Raw genomic sequence first — 14,104 nt, forward strand, 5'->3', positions numbered from 1 at the left:
ACTGGCTTCCCCACTGCATTACCCCCAGTGCAAATACTTCGAACAAGTCTCACACCGCAATCCACTGCTCACGAACCTACGGCAAAGCCCACACTTCTCACTCCAGGTCAAATTTTAAGGTTATTGAAACAAGAAAACTACTTTATCTAAGTTCCGCTAGTACAATAAGAAGATGTTAAAAAACTGATTACAATAATCACAAACTTACTCTACAAGGGAAGTAACTAGTATTATTAACAGTATTAATCAACAGCAAATGCGAATATAACAAAAGACTAACACAGAAAGAAAATCAAACACAGTAACGAAACTGAAAACAGCTGCCAAAAATTTCTTCTGAAATTATTTCACCTGAAAACACCAAGAACACCGGTTGAAGACTACTAAAGTTCCTAAATAAACCACTATACACAAACAATTAATTAGTACTTAGCTTTCGATGCGCCGCTACAGCTGCAACTGCCGAGCGGTTAAAGGCGCTACAGTCTGGAACCGCACGACCGCTACGGTCGCAGGCTCGAATCCTGCCTCGGGAATGGATGTGTGTGATGTCCTTAGGTTAGTTAGGTTTCAGTAGTTCTAAGTTCTAGTGCTCAGAGCCATTTTTGAACCAGCTGCAACTGGTCAGGGCGGAATGTAAGCACAGGTAAGAGGTTAAGTTGCTCGATACGAAACACTCAGAAATATCAGGTCACAACACAAGAAAGGCGGAGGTGAATGAAGAAACCACTAGTAAGTCACTTATATAGTAAATATTATCGGCCGGCCGCGGTGGCCATGCGGTTCTAGGCCCTCCAGTCCGGAGCCGCGCTGCTGCTGCGGTCGCAGGTTCGAATCCTGCCTCGGGCATGGGTGTGTGTGACGTCCTTAGGTTAGTTAGGTTTAAGTAGTTCTATGTTCTAGGGGACTGATGACCACAGCAGTTGAATCCCATAGTGCTCAGAGCCATTTGAACCATTTGAAATATTATCACGAAAACCGTTAAAATATGTATCTGAAACCTAAAAATAGATGAAAACTTAGACAGCGATCTCACACGCAGTCACGCGCTTACGACGTCACACGAAAGACCACTCGTTGCATTTTTCTTTGAGCAGAATACACCCACACAGCCTGTTAGGTGTACCGTGACGTCTGCAAATTACCGATACCTCCTTGTACAGCATGTGATTACTGCTTTGGAAGAACGCAACTGACCCAGTATTTGCATTCAAGATGGGCCAACACTTCATGGAAAATGGAAATTCGTGGTAAGTTCCTATGGGACCCAACTGCTGAGGTCATCGGTCCCTAGGCTTACGCACTACTTAATCTAACTTAAACTGACTGAAGCTAAGATCGACACACTCACCCATGCCTGAGGAAGAACTCGAACCTCCAACAGGGGGAGCCGCGTGAACCGTGGCAAGGCGCCCAAGACCGCATGGCTGTCCCGCGCGAACACTTCATGTCGTTCGTCTAGTGAAAGATGGGTTTATGCAACCTTACGCGACCGCATTATCTCCAGAGGTTTTCCAGAAAAGTGGCCTGGAAGCTCACCTGATCTGAATCAATGTGGCCTTTGGCTCTTGGGATATCTGAAAGACCCCATTTACCAGGGACACGTTTGGTCTCTACCGTATGTGAAGGCCAGTATACAGGAACACGTGGCTCAGATTCCACTCAAACACTTGCAATTAGCTGTTGATCACGTCGTATTACGGATGCAGCCTGTCGTCCACGTCTCCAGTGCTCACAATCAACAAATTTTGTAAGTGGCGGTTGAAATACACTTATGCCTTTCCCACTTGTTCGACTTTCTGCCCACATTCCGTTCCTAATCCACGACATATGGAACCATTTCTGCACGTCTTTCTTGTATCTGGGCAACAGCCTTACCGCAGTGGATACACCGGTTCCCGTGAGATCACGTCGGGCGTGGTCGGCACTTGGATGGGTGACCACCCAGGCCGCCGTGCGCTGTTGCCATTTTTCGGGGTGCTCTCAGCCTCGTGTTGCCAGTTGAGGATCTACTCGACCGAATAGCAGCGGTTTCGGTCAAGAGTACGGGAGAGCGGTGTGCTGACTCCATGCCCCTCTTATCTGTATCCTCCCCTGAGGATGACACGGCGGTCGGATGGTCCCGGTAGGCCACTCGTGGCCTGAAGACGGAGTGAGTGCTTTCTTGTATCCAGGGCGCCCGTTCGGCACATAAGACAAACAAACACCGTCCGAAGTGGCCTTGAACGCCCAAGGGTACCAACCGACCGCCGCGTCATCCTCTGACGAGTCGCCGAATTCGGATACCGAGTGTCATGTGGTTGGCACACCAGTCTCCCTGCCATTGTCTGTTTTCGTGACAGGTGTCGCTACATCTCAATCAAGTAGCTCTTTAATTCAGCTCATAAGGGCTGAGTGCACCCTGCTTGCCAACAGCATCCTGCAGGCCCGGACGGTGACCAATCCAGGTATTGGTCAAGCCCGACACCGCTTAACGTCAGCGTTCCAGCGTAAATCGGTGCTACATTAACGCATCAGAATGTCTACCAAGTTTCGTTGCCATACAATGATAACAACAGTCACTGGACTTGACTGATTAGTTGTACTTTAATTATAACTACCTGTTACGAAAGCATTGAAAGACATTTGTTTGAGACACTGAAGAGCAAAAACACTGATGCGTATTCGAATACAGAGCTTTGTAAACAGGCAGAATACTGCTCTGCGGTTAACAACGCCTGTATAAGACAACAAGTGTCTGAAGCAGTTGTTAGACCAGTTACTGCTGCTACAATGGGAGGTTATCAAGATTTAAGTGACTTTGAACGTGTTGTTACATTGGTGCACGAGAGATAGGACGCAGCATCTCCGAGGTAGGGATGAAGTGGGGATTTTCCCTTACGACTGCCGGCCGGTGTGACCGAGCGGTTCTAGGCGCTACAGTCTGGAACCGCGCGACCGCGACGGTCGCAGGTTCGAATCCTGCCCCGGGCACGGATCTGTGTGATGTCCTTAGGTTAGTTAGGTTTAATTAATTCTAAGTTCTAGGCGACTGATGACCTCAGAAGTTAAGTCGCATAGTGCTCAGAGCCATTTGAACCATTTGAACACTTACAACCATTTCACGAGTGTACCGTGAATATTAGGAATCCGGAAAAATCATCAAATCTCCAACATCGCTGCGCTCGGGTAAGGACCCTGCGTGAATGGGACTTACGACGACTGAACAGAATCGTTCACCTGACAGACGTACAACCCTTCTCCAGATTGCTGCAGATTTCAGTAATGGGCTGTCAACAAGAGTCAGCGTGCGAGGCATTTAACGAAACATCACCGACACGGCTTTGGGGGCCGAAGCCCCACTCGTGTATCCTTGATGACTACACGACACAATACGCCTCGCCTGCGCCTCTCAACACCGACATTCGGCTGTTGATGGCTGGAAACATGTTGCCTGCTCGGACAAGTCTCGTTTCAAATTATATCGAGCGGATGGACGTGTACGGGTATGGAGACAACCTCGTGAACCCAGGGACTCTGCATGTCAGCAGGGGACTCTTGAAGCTGGTGGAGGTTCTGTAATAGTGTGGGGCGTGCGTAGTTGGAGTGAAACGTCTACCTACGACTCTGACTGGTCACACCTACGTAAGCATCCTGTCTCATCACCTGCATCCATTCATGTCCATTGTGCATTTCGACGGACTTGGACAATTCCAGCAGGACAATGAGACACCCGTCGCGTCCAGAATTGCTACGGAGTGGCTCCAGGAGCACTCTTCTGAGCTTAAAAGTTTCCGCTGGCCACCAGACTCCCCAGATACGAATATTATTCAGCATATCTGGGATGCCTTGCAACGTGCTGTTCAGAAGAGATCTCCACCCTATCGTACTCTTAGGGATTTATGGATAACCCTGCAAGATTCATCATTTCAGTTCTCTCCAGAACTACTTCAGACATTAGTCGAGTCCATGACACGTCGTGTTGCGTGCACACGGGGGCCCTACACAGCATTATGCAAGTGTACCAGTTTCTTTGTCTCTCCAGTGTACAAGTCTATTCTATAGAGATACTGCACTGGAGAAACAAGAGTCGTGTCAAAGACTATAATTTTGTCACAGATAGGAGTAACTGGGTCAGTCGTAATGAAATGGGGCAATGAATGTTTTTTAAGATCTTTTGATTTGAGTTTTGAAGGAACAAAAGTAAGAGATCGCAATGGATGGGGTTCTTTAAATCAAAGTTCGATGACGGTAGTGAGATCTTTACTGTATTCGTTACGTATGCCTTGTGGTGGCGTAATAATATGCATAAACATTTCAGATGTAGTCATAAAGTCTTAATTATGAACTGCAAAAATGAAGTTGCGTAATTAAGGTTTTGGCCATTGGAGATAAATGTGTGCGAGCATCTTACACATGTAAGACCCCGGGCCACAGTAGCGAAGGATGGCGCTGGAGGAAACAAAACAGATTAGATTAGATTTACTTTCATTCCAATCGATCCGTAGTGAGGAGGTCCTCCAGGATGTAGAACATGTCAGAAAAACAACAATACATGACAAATATTTACAACTCAAACAATTAAGCTAATGTACCATTCCACAGGCCCCAAGTGGCATGGTCGTCATTTTTTAACGAACGCTGTATGAAAGAATCATTTTACAAATACTAATGCACTGAATTTAAAATAAAAAAAGGTTTTTTATTTATTTATGAGGTAATAAACGTGTAATACAACTACTAAATACTTATTTACAATGAACACATTACTGCACTGAACTGGTGCAGAAGTTAGATTATACTTACACACATAAACACACACACACACACACAAATCAGTAGGTTCTACTGAGAAATTCATCAATGGAGTAGGAGGATTTGACCACCAATAAATCCTTTAGGCTTCTCTTAAACTGAATTTCATTGGTTGTTAAGCTTTTTATGGCTGCTGGCAAGTTACTGAAAATGTGTGTTCCTGAATAATGCACCTCTTTTTGTACAAGACTGAGTGACTTTAAATCCTTGTGAAGATTATTCTTATTTCTAGTATTGATTCCATGAATTGAGCTGTTGGTTTGAAAAAGTGTAATATTTTTAATGACAAATTTCATTAAGGTATAAATATATTGGGAAGCAGTAGTTAGTATCCCTAGTTCCCTAAACAGGCTTCTGCAGGATGTTCTTGAATTCACACCACATATAACTCTTACTGCACGTTTTTTTGCCCCGAAAACTTTAGCTTGGCTTGATGAATTGCCCCAAGAAATAATCCCATATGACATTATGGAATGAAAGTAAGCATAGTATGCCAGCTTATTCATTTTTATATCCCCTATGTCTGATACAATTCGCATTGAAAATAGAGATTTGTTAAGACGCTTCAGCAGTTCTGTGGTGTGCTCCTCCCAGTTGGCCCAGGTACGTGATTCCAAACCAACCATTTGTGACGCCGTCTTCGAGTGAAAGTTAAAACCCAATCTCTCCTGCTCCAAATAGTTCCTCCATGTTATGCTCGGATTCCTGAGCTAGTCTTGATTTCTTCCCTTCTGGTAAATTCCTGCTACTCACTAAGAGCTATTACTAAACGGGTCACTGGTGTTACTCTAGCTCGACACACTGTTTTGTCCTCCACGTGTCGAGTACGCAAACATATGCAAATGAGCTGTATCTGCTAACGGGTGTCTAGAGTAGAAAGTCCACGGGGTAATTACCATGGAGCCGCGCCAGCGAATGTGTCCGTCAATCAAGAGCAATTACTGTCACAGCGGTAGACGAGATCCGAGGGCAAAAGTTTTATTATCTATTCACCTTACAGTCAGAACATGTGTTAACTGTGCTTGTTCGGGTGATAAAATAAAACAAATTAGCCAATAGAGATCACGGAGTAAACGCAACCATTTCTAAGAGGCCGAACTGATGGAATTTTGAGCTTGAGTTGGTGCTAATGCAAAACAATAACTTGATACCTGCAAAAAGGCGGACGCATTCTTAATTCGTTGTTACTTTCTGCAAGCACGGAAAATAAGCTTTTGTCGGTCCAAAGCAAAACAGTAAACAAACGACAGGCGGAAGGGCATCAGAAACATAAATTTATGCTGTGAAACGTGTGTCCAAGCCACAATAACGTGAGAAGGTGCAGTACTACAAAGTAACTGGGGAGAAACGCGAGTAAACACTGTCAAAGCACGAAATGCACTGAAGCGGAAAAGAAACTGGTACGCTTCAGTCGTTGTTGGTCCTGTTCTTGCAGGATATTTTTCCGGCCACAGGGATATCACAGATTTGATGTTTTTCCAGATTCCTGATATTCACGGTACACTCGTAAAATGTTCGTACGGGAAAAATCCCCACTTCATCAGTACCTCAGATATGATGTGTCCCATCGCTCATGCGCCGGCAATAACACAACGTTCAAATTCACTTAAATTATAACCTGCCATTGTAGCAGCAGTAAGGGATCTAACTACTACACCAGCCACTTGTTGTCTTATACGGGGTGGTCCATTGATCGTGACTGGGCCAAATATCTCACGAAATAAGCGTCAAACGAAAAAACTACAAAGAACGAAACTTGTCTAGCATGAAGGGGGAAACCAAATGGCGCTATGGTTGACCCGCTAGATGGCGCTGCCATAGGTCAAACGGATATCAACTACGTTTTTTAAAATAGGAACTTCCATTTTTTATTACATATTCGTGAGTACGTAAAGAAATGTGAATGTTTTAGTTGGACCACCTTTTTCGCTTTGTGATAAGTGGCGCTGTAATAGTCACAAACATATGGCTCACAATTTTAGACGAACAGTTGGTAACAGGTAGATTTTTTTAAACTAAAATACAGAAAGCAGGTACGTTTCAACATTTTATTTCGGTTGTTCCAATGTGATATATGTACTTTTGTCAACTTATCATTTCTGAGAACGCATGCTGTTACAGCGTGATTACCTGTAAATACCACATTGATGCAGTAAATGCTGAAAATGATGTCCGTCAACCTCAATGCATTTGGCAATACGTGTAACGACATTCCTCTCAACAGCGAGTAGTTCGCCTTCCGTAATGTTCGCACATGCATTCACAATGCGCTGACGCATGTTGTCAGGTGGTGTCGGTGGATCACGATAGCAAATATCTTTCTGTGGTGTCACCGCCAGACACCACACTTGCTAGGTGGTCGCCTTTAAATCGGCCGCGGTCCGTTAGTATACGTCGGACCCGCGTGTCGCCACTATCAGTGATTGCAGACCGAGCGCCGCCACACGGCAGGTCTAGAGAGACTTCCTAGCACTCGCCCCAGTTGTACAGACGACTTTGCTAGCGATGGTTCACTGCCTACTTACGTTCTCATTTGCCGAGACGATACCTTGGCATAGCCTTCAGCTACGTCATTTGCTACGACCTAGCAAGGCGCCATATTCAGTTACCATTGATATTGTGAATCACGTACCGTCAAGAGCGACGCTCATCATTAATGGATTAAAGTTAAGTATTCCACCAGCTACGTCCGTTTTTCTAAATTATAATTTCCTTGTCCTGTTCCAGACCTCACGCCAGTCTGCGTGAGCTAAAAAGCGTTCATTTCGGCCTCCTCTAGTAACACGGTGTTGGCTGTCCTGCCAACCACAACACTTTCAACTTCCCCACAGAAGGAAATCCGGGGACATCAGACCCGGTGAAAATGGGGGCCATGGTATGGTGCTTCGACGACCAATCCACCTGTCATGAAATATGTTATTCAATACCGATTCAACCGCACGAGAGCTATGTGCCGGACATCTATCATGTTGGAAGTATATCGCCATTCTGTCATGCAGTGAAACATCTTGTAGTAACATCGGTAGAACATTACGTAGGAAATCAGCATACACTGCGCCATTTAGATTGCCATCGATAAAATGGGGACCAATTATCCTTCCTCCCATAACGCCGCACCATACATTAACCCGCCAAGTTCGCTGATGTTCCACTTGTCGCAGCCATCGTGGATTTTCCGTTGCCCAATAGTGCATATTATGCTGGTTTACGTTACCGCTGTTGGTGAATGACGCTTCGTCGCTAAATAGAACGCGTGAAAAAAATCTGTCATCGTCCCGCAATTTCTTTTGTGTCCAGTTCAAAGTCGTCGCCATGCAATTCTTGCTGCATAGAAATATGGTACAGGTGCAATCGATGTTGATGGAGCACTCTCAACACCGTCGTTTTTGAGATTCCCGATTCTCGTGCAGTTTGTCTGCTACTGATGTGCGGATTAGCCGCGACAGCAGCTAAAACACCTACTTGGGCATCATCATTTGATGTAGATCGTGGCTGACGTTTCACATGCAGCTGAACACTTCCTGTTTCCTTAAATAACGTAACTATCCGGCGAACGGTCCGCATACTTGGATGATGTCGTGGAGGATACCGAGTAGCAAACATAGCACACGCCCGTTGGGCATTTTGATCACAATAGCCATACATCAACAGGATATCGAAGTTTTCCGCAATTGGTAAACGGTCCATTATGACACGGATAATGTATCACGAATCAAATACCGTCCGCACTGGCGGAATGTTACGTGATACCACGTACTTATACGTTTGTGACTATTACAGCGCCATCTATCGTAAAGCGAAAAAAGTGGTCCAACTAAAACATTCATATTTCTATACGTACTACACGAATATGTAATGGAAATGGGGGTTCCTATTTTTTAAAAAAACGCAGTTGATATCGGTTTGCAGCGCCATCTAGCGGGCCAACCATAGCGCCATCTGGTTTCCCCCTTCAAGGTAGACAAGTTTCGTTCTTTGTAGTTTTTTCGTTATATGCTTATTTCGTGAGATATTTGGCCCGGTCTCTATCAATGGACCACTCTGTTTTATAGGCGTTGCCGACCACAGCGCATCATTTTGCCTATTTACATAGCTCTGTATTTGAATACACATTCCTGCAACAGTTTTTTTGGCGGTTCAGATTAATTTGATATTCGCAGACTCATTCATGAAAACTTGTGGGATACTTCCCTTTGGCGTAGAATAATGAAATTCAGCAGACAGTGAGACTTTACAACCAAAGTAAAAGAAACAATCGATAAATTGTTAACTTTCAAGTGTATTACAAGAAAAACGACTATTTTGCCATTTACAAACGGACAGAAATTTCTCTCAGAAATTGGTAGACGTATCAAGCTGAAATTGATGCGACATATCAAGGTCTACGGTCTTTTGGCTATTAAAAAATGGAAGTTTCTAAGTTTATGCAGTCAAAAGATACGGTCATTTACGTCACATATTTTGACACTCGCAAACTCGCTCATTAAATCCTATAAGGTACTTCCCGTTGACCTAGAATCATAAAATTTCACGATAAGCAAGTTCTCAAAGTGCAAGTAACGGAAAAAATCGGGAAACTGTGAAGTTGCAATTATGTCACACAAAAATATTTCTATTGTCATTTGTTATCCGACTTCGTTACCGAAAATATTGGCATTCCTCAGCTGAAATCTAGCCGAAGAGAAAGAAATTGCCGAAATTCCCTATTCCAGGGATAGATGAACATAAATTTTAGGCGGAAACGTTGGAGTTGTAGTCCTACTCGCTCCTGGCCAGTTTTCTTGCCGAAATACCTATGTACTACCTAGGTAGGCTACACACAAGTCTCATTTCTTGCTTGAGCACTGGCTTCACGTTGATGACATTTATTGTTTAGTTCTCATGCAGAGTATGCTTTGTTATGAACTTCGTTGTGTTGGATCAGTTCATAAGATGCTAAAATATATCCTATCATTATAAATTTCGGATTCAGTATCAATATTCTGAGAAATAGTGGAGAATTTCAGAGAGCTCCATACCACCAAAAGGGCTTTAACCAGATCTCCATTTCAGATAGCCTCTTCCTCGTCTCGATCCCTCCTCTTCCTGTTTCGCCGAAGCGCCGTCCTTCTGAGAAACTGGATAAGCATCGGCCCTCCCCGACGTGCTTCTCCGTGAATGTCGCGGGACGAATGATCCGCCGCTCTGAGGAACCGCCCTCAAGAAAACTGTCCTATCGCTCTTTAGTACAGCGTATGTGGTGTACGTAAAGGAAAACAAGAAAAAATTTGACTACGAGTAGCAATTGAACAGCAACTTTTGGAGCAGACTTTTCTTCTTCTCGCCCTTAGCACATAGTCTCACAGATCACTAGAGAACGTTGCGTTAGTTTTGGGGAAAAGTAATGAGCATAACACTCTTCTACAAATTTTGAGAAGCTGACTGTTGCAGTGATTAGAAAATGATTTTTTAATGCAGTGTTTAAATGCTATGTACTGAGTTCTTTTATCCAGGGGTTGTAGTCTACACTCCTGGAAATTGAAATAAGAACACCGTGAAATCATTGTCCCAGGAAGGGGAAACTTTATTGACACATTCCTGGGGTCAGATACATCACATGATCACACTGACAGAACCACAGGCACATAGACACAGGCAACAGAGCATGCACAATGTCGGCACTAGTACAGTGTACATCACCCTTTCGTAGCAATGCAGGCTGCTATTCTCCCATGGAGCCGATCGTAGAGATGCTGGATGTAGTCTTGTGGAACGGCTTGCCATGCCATTTCCACCTGGCGCCTCAGTTGGACCAGCGTTTGTGCTGGACGTGCAGACCGCGTGAGACGACGCTTCATCCAGTCCCAAACATGCTCAATGGGGGACATATCCGGAGATCTTGCTGGCCAGGGTAGTTGACTTACACCTTCTAGAGCACGTTGGGTGGCACGGGATACATGCGGACGTGCATTGTCCTGTTGGAACAGCAAGTTCCCTTGCCGGTCTAGGAATGGTAGAACGATGGGTTCGATGACGGTTTGGATGTACCGTGCACTATTCAGTGTCCCCTCGACGATCACCAGTGGTGTACGGCCAGTGTAGGAGATCGCTCCCCACACCATGATGCCGGGTGTTGGCCCTGTGTGCCTCGGTCGTATGCAGTCCTGATTGTGGTGCTCACCTGCACGGCGCCAAACACGCATACGACCATCATTGGCACCAAGGCAGAAGCGACTCTCATCGCTGAAGACGACACGTCTCCATTCGTCCCTCCATTCACGCCTGTCGCGACACCACTGGAGGCGGGCTGCACGATGTTGGGGCGTGAGCGGAAGACGGCCAGACGGTGTGCGGGACCGTAGCCCAGCTTCATGGAGACGGTTGCGAATGGTCCTCGCCGATACCCCAGGAGCAACAGTGTCCCAAATTTGCTGGGAAGTGGCGGTGCGGTCCCCTACGGCACTGCGTAGGATCCTACGGTCTTGGCGTGCATCCGTGCGTCGCTGCGGTCCGGTCCCAGGTCGACGGGCACGTGCACCTTCCGCCGACCACTGGCGACAACATCGATGTACTGTGGAGACCTCACGACCCACGTGTTGAGCAATTCGGCGGTACGTCCACCCGGCCTCCCGCATGCCCACTATACGTCCTCGCTCAAAGTCCGTCAACTGCACATACGGTTCACGTCCACGCTGTCGCGGCATGCTACCAGTGTTAAAGACTGCGATGGAGCTCCGTATGCCATGGCAAACTGGCTGACACTGACGGCGGCGGTGCATAAATGCTGCGCAGCTAGCGCCATTCGACGGCCAACACCGCGGTTCCTGGTGTGTCCGCTGTGCCGTGCGTGTGATCATTGCTTGTACAGCCCTCTCGCAGTGTCCGGAGCAAGTATGGTGGGTCTGACACACCGGTGTCAATGTGTTCTTTTTTCCATTTCCAGGAGTGTATTTCCAGATTCCTCTGTTTTTTGTGTCATCGTACCGATAATTCCGTTACTGGACATTGCACACCACACCCGTTGGGGGGGGGGGGGGGGGGGGGGGGGGGGGTGAAGAGACTTCTCGATCGCGAAATGTGGATTCTCAGCCTCCCCAATGCGTCAATTCTGTTTATTGACGAACCCACCCAAATGAACGTGGACTTCGTCGCTAAACCAAACCATGCATGCCCATACTAATTCCCATCATGCCCCGCGGCCAACCGTGCAGTTTGCACATCCTAACGCAAACGGTTCCAAAGTTATGACGATCTTATTTCATATAGTTCAGTAATTGTCACCTTGTAGCTCTGCAAGTATAATATAAAATTCACGCAAAATTCCAAAAATTTTGGCGCGTATCTCAGCTTACTCTCAGAATTTCGAAATTTCCTCTTAAGACAACATTTATTGGGTTTGTAGAAATAAATGCACAAAATTTGATAATTCTAGCCTTTCTAAATTCTGAGTAACAGGTACGTACACTTTAAAAGACATAGTTTTCAGGTAATGCAATTTAAATTTCAACCTAACGTTTTTTCTTGTGTCGCTTCTTCAGAAGGCCGAAGATTTCTACTCAGGGTCCTCGTTCCCTTCAAGACTTCTCTTCTGGTTTCTTCTTTTCTCCCTTCATTCCTTTACCAGGTCTTCAACTGACTTTTCAGCTGTAGAGAGGCGCTCAAAAAATGTTCAAATGCGTGTGAAATTTTATGGGACCTAACTGCTAAGGTCATCAGTCCCTAAGCTTACACACTACTTAACCTAAATTATCCTAAAGACAAATACACACACCCATGCCCGAGGGAGGACTCGAACCTCCGCCGGGACCAGCCGCACAGTCCATGACTAGAGAGGCGCTGTAAATCTATTTTTCTCAGGATGTCTTGGACGAAATTTCCTATCTTAAAGACCATTTTGTCTAATACCTTCATCCTCCCTAAGTTATCATCATTAAATAGTAGCACTCCATCATAAGTTGCAATTCTGAGAGCTGTAACAGGTAAAAAAAGTGATTTAAGGGCATCTTTTCCGTACGAGTGAATTTAGACACTCATTTAGATCGTGGGATTTTCCATGAACACAAATTTTTAAAAGTTCAGGATCGACCAGAAACCTGTAAGTGGGCTTGACAACATCAAGGATAAGTCTGGAAAGCCTCTCCTTGTGAATGTAGGCGTTGTTATTCGCCTGTGCCTGTCGATATTTGCACCAGGTAATGTTGCACAGATGATAACTGGGAAGTTCATCTGAAGACCCCACATAGCCCATACTGTGTTTTTCATGACACTTACTATGAATAGGTTTTGTCTGATAGCCTTCCCATCTACGTCAGTAGCACAAGGCAAAACAAAAATTGCTAGTTAACAAACAAAAAAACTGGTCTGTAGTTGTTCCTAAGATACGGAATAGAGCCACAGATGATGTATAACACCAAACAGTACATATTGCATTGTAGATGTATCCAGGGCATGTTTGCTTGAAAGCAGTTCTCGGAATCGTTGTTCACTAAGCTGGTATTGAAGTGTTGTCCAAAAAGTTGGAGTGCCTGGAAGGTCGCGTCACACATTTAATTATTTTTGCGGCTCTCCGGACGCGATTTCATCATTGAAACTTTGGGGACCTATTGTAGGTGAGATATACTAATAAATAAAAAAATCAACCGAAGATTGACACTTCCGGTCAATTTCATGAACCTTCGAATGTACGATACGTAACTATCTAATTTACTTTCGTTGTAACTAACGTATTCGGTTTACACCGACGACGTGGTATAAAAGATCACAACGTCTCTAGGCTTCCCAAAACATGATTTACGTACAAAATTCTTAAATACATAGAAGGACTTAAAACCATACCCTGGATAAATGAGGTCAAAAAGGACCTACAAAAAGCTCAGATAATTATTCAGATATTTTGGACAGGATGGTATTTCGCTAACTCTAAATATAGATAAATGTAAATTAATGCAGATGAATAGGAAAAAGAATCCCGTAATGTTTGAATACTCCATTAGTAGTATAGCGCTTGACACGGTCACGTCGATCAAATATTTGGGCGTAACATTGCAGAGCGATATGAAGTGGGAAAAGCATGTAATGGCAGTTGTGGGGAAGGCGGATAGTCGTCTTCGGTTCATTGGTAGATTTTTGGGAACATGTGGTTCATCTGTAAAGGAGACCGCTTATAAAACACTAATACGACCTATCCTTGAGTACTGCTCGAGCGTTTGGGATCCCTGTCAGGTCGGATTGAGGGAGGACATGAAGCAATTCAGAGGCGGGCTGCTAGACTTGCTAGTGGTAGGTTTGATCATCACGCGAATGTTACGGAAATGCTTCAGAAACTCGGGTG

General features: G+C 45.0%; 1 protein-coding gene across 1 annotated transcript in view; it reads left to right on the forward strand.

The window, feature by feature from the left end:
• Positions 1 to 14,104, forward strand: part of LOC124552304 (homeobox protein Hox-B4-like) — a 198,419-nt gene that overhangs the window by 90,977 nt on the left and 93,338 nt on the right. The window lies entirely within an intron of this gene.

The sequence above is a fragment of the Schistocerca americana genome, chromosome 10, assembly GCF_021461395.2.
Source record: "Schistocerca americana isolate TAMUIC-IGC-003095 chromosome 10, iqSchAmer2.1, whole genome shotgun sequence".
Lineage (NCBI taxonomy): Eukaryota > Metazoa > Arthropoda > Insecta > Orthoptera > Acrididae > Schistocerca > Schistocerca americana.